Source organism: Artibeus jamaicensis, unplaced genomic scaffold, assembly GCF_021234435.1.
Source record: "Artibeus jamaicensis isolate MK-2021 breed Jamaican fruit bat unplaced genomic scaffold, CSHL_Jam_final scaffold_537, whole genome shotgun sequence".
NCBI lineage: Eukaryota > Metazoa > Chordata > Mammalia > Chiroptera > Phyllostomidae > Artibeus > Artibeus jamaicensis.
Window position 1 is genome coordinate 13174739 of NW_026522047.1, and position 10499 is coordinate 13185237.

At 45.3% G+C, this 10499-nt stretch overlaps 1 long non-coding RNA gene across 1 annotated transcript; it reads right to left on the reverse strand.

The window, feature by feature from the left end:
- Nucleotides 1-785: 785 nt before the first annotated feature.
- On the reverse strand, nucleotides 786-9593 carry LOC119034882 (uncharacterized). Its single transcript, XR_005079660.2, has 4 exons — nucleotides 9441-9593; nucleotides 6678-6962; nucleotides 5457-5672; nucleotides 786-4278 (listed from the first exon to the last, which is right to left on the reverse strand). It is a non-coding gene; the product is annotated as an uncharacterized LOC119034882 (long non-coding RNA).
- Nucleotides 9594-10499: the final 906 nt, after the last annotated feature.

A 10499-nucleotide genomic window follows, 5' to 3' on the forward strand; every position in this document is an offset into this window, starting at 1 on the left:
GCTCACTCGGGGTTGTTTGTTTGCTGAGCTCCTGCATACTTGGTGGAATTCTCTCACAGTTTCGCTGCTGGAGATAACCTGAGAGCAAGGTCAGGGGAGCAGCTAACACTCCCCTGCCCCCCTTTCCACGGGGCTACTCTTTTTCACCCAGAACAACCAAGGCTGGTGCACGACTCAGGCAAACAGTGGCCAGGGGACAACTGAGACAGGGACGTGAGACAAACACCATGTTCCCCCAAGACCACAGGGTGAGTTCCTTGAGGTAGAAAAGCAAAGGGCTCATACTTGGGGTTTGTTTTTATAACCAGGGGAAAAAAGACAAAGCTCGAAATTGTTTTTTAAAAAGTCAAAACAGAATGTGCAGAAAAAAAAAAACCAGAAAGAGATGGGTGAGCAAATATCCAAGGAATTCCTTCCACTTAAACAGAGAACTTAGAGTTGATACTTCACCCTGGTCCTGCCTCACCAGAGTTCTCAGTAGTGATATTTAGGCCCTACATTACCTAGACCTTTCTTCCTCTTTTTTTTCACTCTCCAGGATCGATCCGCGTGTCTTCAGTGACCAAATACATTTGGATGTGCAAAAAGCTTGACAAACTTACCCCCACCCAGTTCTCATCTTGTCCCACGGGCAGTAGGCACTATTTATTTCCTCCACTGGTCTTAAGTGGCAAGCTTTTACCCTCGGTGGTTCAAATTATGAACAATTTCCATTGATTCCTGATTCTTCCTTCCTCCTCCCTCCCTCTCTCCCTTTTACTTCATAAAGTTAAACCTGAATTTATTTCCCTCACTCCCCTTCCATACTTCCCCCTCTCTTACTTACTTCCTCCTCCCTTCCTCCATCTCTCTCTCCTTCCTGGTCTCCAGGCAGCCAAAGAAAATAACAGTACCTTAAGAAGCAGCCTGGTCAGGAAATGCCAAGAGAATTTCCTAGAGTGATTAGTGCACCCCAGCACTGCAGAAAGGGCACATTGTTTTAAACCCACACTCAAATACCTACCCTCAATGAACACTGGGGGGAAAATAATAATACAATGATAAAAGTTTGTTCTAAGCCTTCTTTCTCCTGGCTTTAAAATAGACCAAGGAAGGAAGGCTAAATCACAAAACCCAAGGATGCAAGCCTTACAGAACTCGATAAGAATGTTGAGAAACACCATTTCCTCTTCCAGCGATTTTTTTTTAAATACCACTCTGTTTGAAACTCACCAATCTCTGTCTGGATGAACATATGTTGCCACATAATTATTCCCCTTTGAAAATATCCAGTGCCCTACAAGCCAGCAGGAAAGGGGGATTTTCTGGCAGGGGGTGGGCAACAAGACATGAGATGCCTGACCCTTTTAGCTGCTCTAAGTGGCTGGCTGCTTCCCTTGCGCCTGTCTTTGTCCCCCTCCTGCTGCTATGACTGTTGTTTCGGCTTTGCAAGGACATGTCACTTTACTTCCCACTCTCTCCCCCTTCTTAATTGGCCTGCAGTAAAAACACAAATTGCACCACTGTATTTTATTATTAGCCATTCGATGGGCCAAAAATGGCTCATAAGCACTGCCTCGAGGATATTAATCAGACCTGCTGACTCTTCTAAGCACCCACTTTTATATCGTGACCCCCCCCAAATGAGGCCAGTGGGTGGTAATCAAGCCCCCTCCTGTGGGAGCAGTTAGCCAATGTCTCTCCATTTGCAAAGGCACAACCAAAAGTTGTGGCATCTGTCCTCCACCAGGCAAGTCCACAGCCCAAACCTCTCCTTCTGTCCATCAGCGTTAACGCCTGCCGTACTTTATTGTCATGGAGCGTCTGTCTCGCTTTTCTCCCCTTTTCTCCAGGTAACAGAGCATGAGATGAATGTCGGAATCCTAAAATGGCAGCTTAGCTGAGTAATCTGCTTTAAAGTCTCATGGCTTGGCAACGACAGCCTCCTTTCATGGCAGTGAACTCCACGGAAATTGTGGTCCCCAAGAGGCTGATACAAAAGGAAGGTTCCGGCTAGACAAGTCTGAGCAGCCAGCTCCAGGGAGTACTGTCTGCCATGCTATCCCCATCCTGACCACGTATAACTGCACATTTCAGTGGGGAACGCTTTTGAAAGATCAGGTGATGTTATGATGAGGACAGAGGTTTATTGTGAGATTTCCGGTGCACAAAGCTCAATTCTTTGTGTCGATCTTACCACCAGCCTTCTAGTACCAGACACCTTGGAATTCAAATCCCTGTGCATACTCTGAAAGATGAAAAAGGAGAAAACAGATAAAAATGTTCCGTGGAAGTAAAAAGGAAAGCGGTAGAACACATCAGCTGACTGTGACCTAATTTCTGTCTCATGCAGTAACTAAGTCACAGAGAGCACCTGTACCTCTCCAGGCTGGAAACCACGTGCCCGAAATACATCCTCATTTATGACGGAGTTTATTGGCTTTGCCCACAACTCAGTGGGGAATGTGGCGGAACTTCAAGTTCATATTGCGCTTAGTTTAATGCATCATTTATAGTTTTGTCTAAGGCTCTGTTGTCTCCACCTCAGGTCATTCCTTCAACATCTCTATTTTCCGTTCATAAATTTTCATGAGTTCCAAGGTTTTACGGCCATAATGATTTCGTTAGAGGACATTTCAGCTCCAGTGGGAGAGAGCATGGATTCCAGCAGTAATTGTCAGGTAGTCAGAGGATCTTCCAACATAGTCCTTTTTCTCCCCTGATGTTATTGTAGTTTCTGTTTTTATCTCAGAAGCACACACATCACTTACAGATGTCTCCCTCTTCCACAGTCATGACTCTTCCAGATCAGATGATGTTAAGTTCAGCAAACCACAACTTTCGTGCCCTATTTCCTTCTGAAAAATCACCTCATCTCAGGCAACGAGCCCGCAGAGAAAGGTCTGAGAAGACAACTCGGAAACGCCGACATGTAAACCTTCTGAGAGAATGAGAAGAAGCGACGAGCAGGAATGAGTTGAGTGGACAGCAAGTTAAGGGACCGAGATTTGACTTCTGCCTCTGCAGTCACTCGCACATGACCCTGCGCTCAGACACAGCCTCTCTGACTCAGTCTCCACCTCAGTAAAATTTGGGAAGTGAAGTACGTGGTGCTTTCTCCAACTGCACGAAGTCACGTACAGCCTCCTTTTTGCACTCCCACCTCAACCTTCCCCTGCCCCACTTGGGCAAGGATACTCCCCCAGCTGTACCAAGCCCTCTGGACTCATACAGTCCTCTGGATGCGCCGAATTCTCACAATAAGCCTGTCCTTCTAGAAACACCCACTGGCTCCAAACTACCATTCTTGCAATGCAAAGGCTCTCGGGTGAGTGTTATGAAGAAAGCAAAATTCTATCTGATGGACTGTATTGTCACTCAGGAAGTGAGGTGAGCATGCCACTCAGGAAATGAGTCTTCCGTTTGGTGGAGACGCGCTTGCCTCCTCTGCTCTTTTCCATACGGAGCACATCATTTGGGCTGCTGTGCCCTCTGTCCCACGGGAAGCCCTCACGGGCAGTGAGGAGCAAGGTCAGGGTGGGGTCTCTCCAGCTGCTTCTCCGTGAGGTGTCCTGATGCCCTCACTGAAGGTCACGGCCCCTCCCTCCAAAGACATGCTCTAGGAAAGTCTTCTTATAGGTTTGATAACGGCTCTGGTTGGGTGAGCTCTCCTTGCTCACACCCTGTCAGCCTCAGGGGTGGTAACAGCTCAACTGTTGCAAACCCAGTTTCCCAGACTACCCCTTCTGGTTTCCATGAGCTTACCTCTTAGTAAATAGACCTTCTTAGTTCTCCTTGAATTACCCTAATTTGAGTGTCGCATTTGTTTCCTGTTAGGAGATATATAGTCTGTCTGGAAAAAGTCCAGCCATTATTAATATAACAAGAACAGTTTGTGTGACATCAGTGTAACCCGGAAGCCAAGGAGAGTGGACTGGAATGCACATGCATGAACAATGCTGACTTCACTGTACTAGTCAGTGGCATCAGTAGATGCCATTGAGTGAGCATGTGTGCTGTGTGGCCGTCACATTCAAAATGAGTGAGTACAGCAACAAATCTGCATCAATTTTGGGTTAAGCTTGAACATTCCTCTGTGGAAACTATTCAGATGATTCAGAAGGCCGCAGCTCTGGGGAACTGGTGATTGGCAGCTTCATCACAACAAGGTGCCTGCTCATGCATCACATCTCCTGCAGAGTTTTCCGGTGAAACATCAAATCACCCAGGTGACTCAGCCCCACTGCAGACCAGATTTGGTGCCCTGTGACTTCTGGCTTTTCCCGAAACTAAAACCACCTTTGAAAGGGAAGAGATTACAGACCATCAATGAGATTCAGGAAAATATGACATGGCAGCTGATGGTTGTGAGGTCCCAAGGTGCCTACTCTGGAGGGAACTGAGCTACCATTTTCTTATGTACAATGTTTCTTGTATCTTATATCTTCTTTAATAAATGCCTCTATTTTTCATATTACAAGGCTGGATACCTTTCGGACCTTGCATATTACATCCTATATATCTCAGTTTGGAGGGCCAGTGCAGGGGAGATGTTTTAAAACCAGCTTTTTCATGTAAATTAGTCTCTAGTCGGTAAAATGACACGTAAGTTGTGTTTTGTATTGTTAAGGTTCACTCTTTGGCCTCTTCATGGACCAGTCGCATGCCCTTCCCCCTCCTCCAGCTTCTAAGGATGGGGATCCTTGGTCTGTACCAACCCAAACCTGCTAAGTCAGTAAGATTTTACTTGGTATAATTAAAAACACCTCTAAAGCCTATCATGACTCCAGGAATGATTTGCACAAATCATTTGATTCCCCCAAAATGCTTGCCTCAGAGACACAAGATGTATCCTTTGCTTCACCTGTCTTGAATTGCTGACTTTAAATAGCCCTCAGAGGCAAGTTTCTATTTACTAGTCATGAGGAGCTTCTGTTGTAATGTGAGCGCTTCTGTCACAAAGTGGGCAGCATCAGACAATGTCACTGAGCCTCCATGAACTCCCAGCAGAAAAATGGCCAGACGGAGCCAGGGATGGGCCCTCGGCCAGGTGGGCTTAGCCGTTCTTAGAATACAGTCCACCTGCAACAGCCACGGCCTTCGAGGAAGTGACAGCACATCACTTGACATGTCTTTTTATATCGTGTGTTACAGGAGATTTTTTTTCTCTTGACCTGATTTTATAATCACTTTGCTTAGCAAGCACCTGTGTTTGGAAGTCTGGAGGCTTCTATTCCACAATAACTTGTGAAAATAGAGATATTCTTATTCAGATATAGCAAACGTCTAATTCTTGCCTCTAAATAGTCTAGGTTAATTGCCTCACTTAATATCCTATGGCAGCAAATTTTACAGCCTAATTCAGTGTCACACTGGAAAAAAAATATTCCCTTTGTGTGAAATCGGGCCTCTCCGCTGAACTGAGGCGGGGGGAAGGGGAACAGCGAGGGGGTAAAGAAATAGGGGTTAGAATTTACCTTCCCCTCAAAGAAATGTTATCTTGGTTAACAGCCTGTGAAGAAAAAGCCAGCACATCTTACTCTTCATAAAGCCAGTGCAACATGTATGTCTCATCGAGTAAAAGCTGGCTCTCTGAAGCACTCACGAAGCGTCTCATATCTCTATACAAATCACATCTCTTCCGTGTGACAAGTCGTGTCCAGGCGAAGCTTATTACAAATTCCGTTTGAAATCTCAAGGAGGAATAGGAAAAAAAATAACAACAGATTTATGGAGCTATACTCAGGAAACAACTTGAACTCATCCCAATTTGAAAGTTCCATTCTATACAGCAAGAAGCTAAAAAAAAAAAAAAAAGCCTTTCTTTTTCTTGGGGAACTGCCCTTACAGGAAGGTGTGGCAAAGCCATCTGCCGCTTTATAGCGATGGTTTTCAGCCTTGTTTTTCTGGTCCAGCTATGAAATTGCACTAATCACAGAAACAGACTGCTCGGCCAGGAAGCAGCGTATGCCAGATACGAGGGAATTTAAGCCCACACGTATCGAAGGCTCAAGCTAGTTTGAAATTTATGGGCAAGTGGTTTTGTATTTATTGATCTGGACTGAGTGCAGCTCCTATAGGGGAAATATGACAGATTTCATCTGTCTGACAGCCAAGTCTAATTGTATTTTCAGGCTGAAATGACCAAAGATGAAAGTGCCTGTTGAGGGTCTGTACTCTGGTGCCATATGGGGTATCGGATGCAGGGCTGCGGTCACCGTAAGCATTCATTTTCGTAACTAGATGCAGACTGCATCCTGAACAAGCTCAAGGCAGAGAGGTGAGAGTTTTCAGTTCGGATCTGAATTAATGGACCATCTGATTCTGCCTGAATGTGGGTGGGCCATTTTAAAGACTGCCTTTTATAGACATCACTGGGGGGAACTGAAAAGATGTGTCATAGATTATTGATTCATCTGGACCATGCAACTTCCGAGCCAAAAGTCAAATACTTCCCACAGTGTTTGTCACTAAAATTATAACCAGTACTTCTGGGAAGGCCTCGCATCTTAAAGATCAAAAACATCTATAACCTGACTCTCTAGTTGGGGAGATTAATGGTGCATGTGAGAGCAGTGATCTACTTCTACTATCTCTCTCTCTGTCTCTGTCACACACACATCATTATCATCATCAACATCATCATCATCATCATCATAGAAGCTATAACTAAAAAGACAGTTGACAATAAAACGTACCTCAAAAGAATAGCACCTGGTGCCCAGTGCTCCAGAGGGTGGGTTCTAACAAAGTGTCATTCAGGATTCTGGATGCTGATTGGCTGGTCTTCAAGGAGTAATTTTTGAGATTGTAGATCATCCCTCCAACTCCTTGGCTTCGGTGACACCACACCAGGCAAATTCCTACTCCATCCACTTTCTTTGCCCTAACAATGTACATGGTGCTATTTGATTATAGGCAAGTTACTTAACTTCTCTCATTCTGTACTTAACATCTTTTAAAAATAATGCTCATCCTGTCACCTAATAGAGGGACAAAACGGGGTATTAGGATTAAACCAGTTAACACATATTCAAGAAGTCAAATGTATTCTAATGTCTCATCAAAGCAGGCACTCGGTGAGTGCCAGAGGGCCACCCCTCTTTCCTGCCATCTTTAGACAATTTCAAAGAAACCTTTTATGTTCATTGCTTCACCCCTCATCTCAATCTTCATCTTCCAGAGGCACATCTTCAACCTCAACTCCTCACCTGTTACCCATTCTATTAACCTAATTCTTATCTTTTCATCCGTTACACCCCATGTGTCCCCAAGTTGCAGGGCTTGACTCTTCTATCAATGCTCCAAGTTCAACATCAGTAAAACCAGGCTCACGGTTAATCACACCCAACCCCTCTGCCCTGCTGTCCTGCAGTCTGCTGTCCACTCCAGCCCCCTGTCCGCCCTCCTCTCATGTTGGACGGAAACACTATCTTCTCATTCTTGCAATCTCAAAACCCTCAGATCGCCATGGATGGAGCTGCTTCTTTGTCCTTCACAGCCGGTCACTCACCAGATCTTGCCATGTCTCGGCCCCCAGGGTTACCCAGCCCCACCCTTATCTCGGGTCACCACATGCACCCCAGCTGTTTCCTTCCCTTGGGTTGTCCCCAAGGACGTGCTAGGCGGGAACACTTCTGCCCTACAAAACTGGGCCTCGCCTACTATATTAGTTTCCTTTTCTGTAGAACAAATTACCACAAATCTAGTAGCCTAAAACAACACAAATGTTTTATCCTCTAGTTGGGGGGGTCGGAAGTTTAAAATGGGTCTCACATGGCTAAAGTCAAGGTGTCATCAGGGCTGTGTTCCTTCTAGAGCCTCCAGAAGAAGATCATCTGTTTCCTTGGCTTTTCCAGCTTCTAAATGTCAGATGGATTCCTGAGTTGGTGGCCCCCTTCCTCCATCTTCAAAATCAGCAGTGTGGCATTTTCTAACCTTTCTCTACCTCTCCCCACAGCCACCCCTCCCACCCACTCTCTCATTCTGACACTCCTGCTTCCTCTTTCATCTATAAAAACCCTCATGATTACACTGGGCCCACCCAGCTGATCCAAAACAATCTCATCTCAAGATCTTTAATCTTAATCACTTCTGCAAAGTCCACTTGCCACGTAAAGTAACACACTCAGGTTCCACAGACTAGGACGTGGACATCTCTTGAGGGTTGTCATTCTTCCTATATACCTACCTCATCAGTCTCATTTCATAGAATTATCCCCCACTTTTCTACCAGTTCCAGCCCCACTGATGTCCTTATAATTCCTCAGATAAACCATGGGCACTTCTGCCACATGACTTTTGCACACACCAGTGCCTCTGCTTCCTCTTAATTTACTCTTAATCATTTTACAAACTAGGTCAAGTGCTCCTGGACCTTACACTTCTCTTTCTTAGCACATATCATAATGTTCAGTCCTGTGCATATTTTTGTCATTGATTCATGTCTATCTCCTCCACGAGACTATAAGCTACATGAGGACAGACACCACGTCTAGTTTTACTCAATATTGTCCCAGAGCCTAGAGCAGAGAGTCCATACTATGCATTTGATGAGTATTAGTTGAATGACTAAATTAGACCAGTAGGTAACAGCCCTGTGCATCGTGGGTATCTGCAAATATTGGCATTCCCCACCCCATTTCTCACAGACCTGAGTCAAAAAACAAAACAAAACAAAACCCTAGCATTTACTAGAACCTACAATGAGCTCTGACCTACCTTCCCTCATCTCATCCCCACAACAAACTTCTAAGGTGGTGCAATCAGAAACCTCGTTCTTCAGATCAGGAACCAAAGAGAAGAGAGGCTGAAGAACTTGCCCAGGAAGACATAGCGAGCAGGTCATGGAATCAGAATTCTGTCCTAAGTGGGTTCATTTCCAAACACCACACCGATACCCTGGGATTGCTTTCCTGTGAGCACCTGGGTGGCTGGGATATGGAACAAACCCAGTCAAGCACCCAGGTGATAAGACCTGATAACTGATATCACTGGTACCAGTCCTCACTCTCACATGCCCACATGCACATACACAAAAAAACACCTGCCAGTTCCTCCCTCAACCATCTGGGCAATCGACTTCTGCTCACAGACAAAGTATGTCCAATAAAGTACCATGACTATGACTATTATGAAACCTCATGACTCCCACCACCTAGTAGTGAAATGGGGAAGATAAGGACTTTGAACAGTGTGGGCATGCATAAGGCTGGTCAGAATCTTCATTAATGCCCCAGACAATGAACTGCAAACTTCAGGAAAGGGAAAAAGGAGAAGCTAAGGTAAGACATAGGTCCCTGCTGGCCTCCCCAAAAGGAGAGAACCTGGCAAAGGGCAAAGACCCTGCGAGAGTCCAGCTGCTCAGTTAGACCATAGTACCTCCACTCCCTACCCTCACCTCTGCACCCGAGGTAAAGAAGAGTCAGAGGTCCTAGCAGGTTATCAGGTAACTCTCTTACCTGGGAAGGTCAAGTCCACCATCTAGACCAGAATGATGTGAAAACAAAATGGAAGAGCAGCATCAGGCACCAGAGAGCTTGTAGGGACCTCAAGAAGTCTCAGGAAACTTTGCTGAGCTCAGCGTGGGAGGAGGAAGAAGACAGAGGCAGCTCCAAGGTAACCACGTACCACTCAGGCCAAACAAGCTGATTAAGGGACTCCAGGGGCTCCAGCCAGACAAGACCTCAGCAGAGCAGCCCCACCACACCCTTCCTGATGCAACCTCTGAGAAGGAAGACGTCTGAGAAGTGGGTAAGGAACCCAGGGAGCACTTCACACTGCAGTGGGAAAAACCCAGGTCATCTTCAGAACTGCTGCCTCTCTTTCTCTTTTAAGCCCGAACACCTGAGAGAAGACATTTAAGGGTATTTTCAGAACTGGAATTCCTGCCTTTATTCCCCTAAACAATCCCACGCATCAGGCAGGAAGTGCAATGTTGGGGGAATGAACACTATTTTATTCCACAACAGGCCTGGGGGCCCTTCAGAAATAGAGTATGGTCCACTCAGCCGCCCCATCAAAAGACCTACCAGGCCTCATGATGTGCTCAGTTTGCAATGAGCCATGGGGAAGTTTGGAAGTCTTGCTTAATATTGATGTTCTTTACTGCTAAAGAGGTATATGCTCTATGACAAAGAAGTGATAGAAATATTTGGAAATAATCTAGATTAGGTAGAAAAATAAAATCATGGAGGAGATCAAATGAGCTTGAAATGCGAAAGATGGGTACAAAGTTAGAGATGGAAGGCAATACCATTCTAGACTGGGAGAATTGGGGCTCACAAAAACCATGGAAAGTATTGCCTCCCAGGCCTTGGCAAGGTGGGTCTTTGAATGCCAACTCAGGAATTTGTATATTTTCCTGTAATTTTAGTATATTTAGCTACTGTGGACTTTCAAGCAGGAAATAGCTTGGATGTTTTCTCTTACCACAGTGGAAAATCTACCTCTAGCAAAGAAGCATCAATAACAAATTTATAAAATATATTTATATACCAAAGGAAAAAAACAATTGTTTC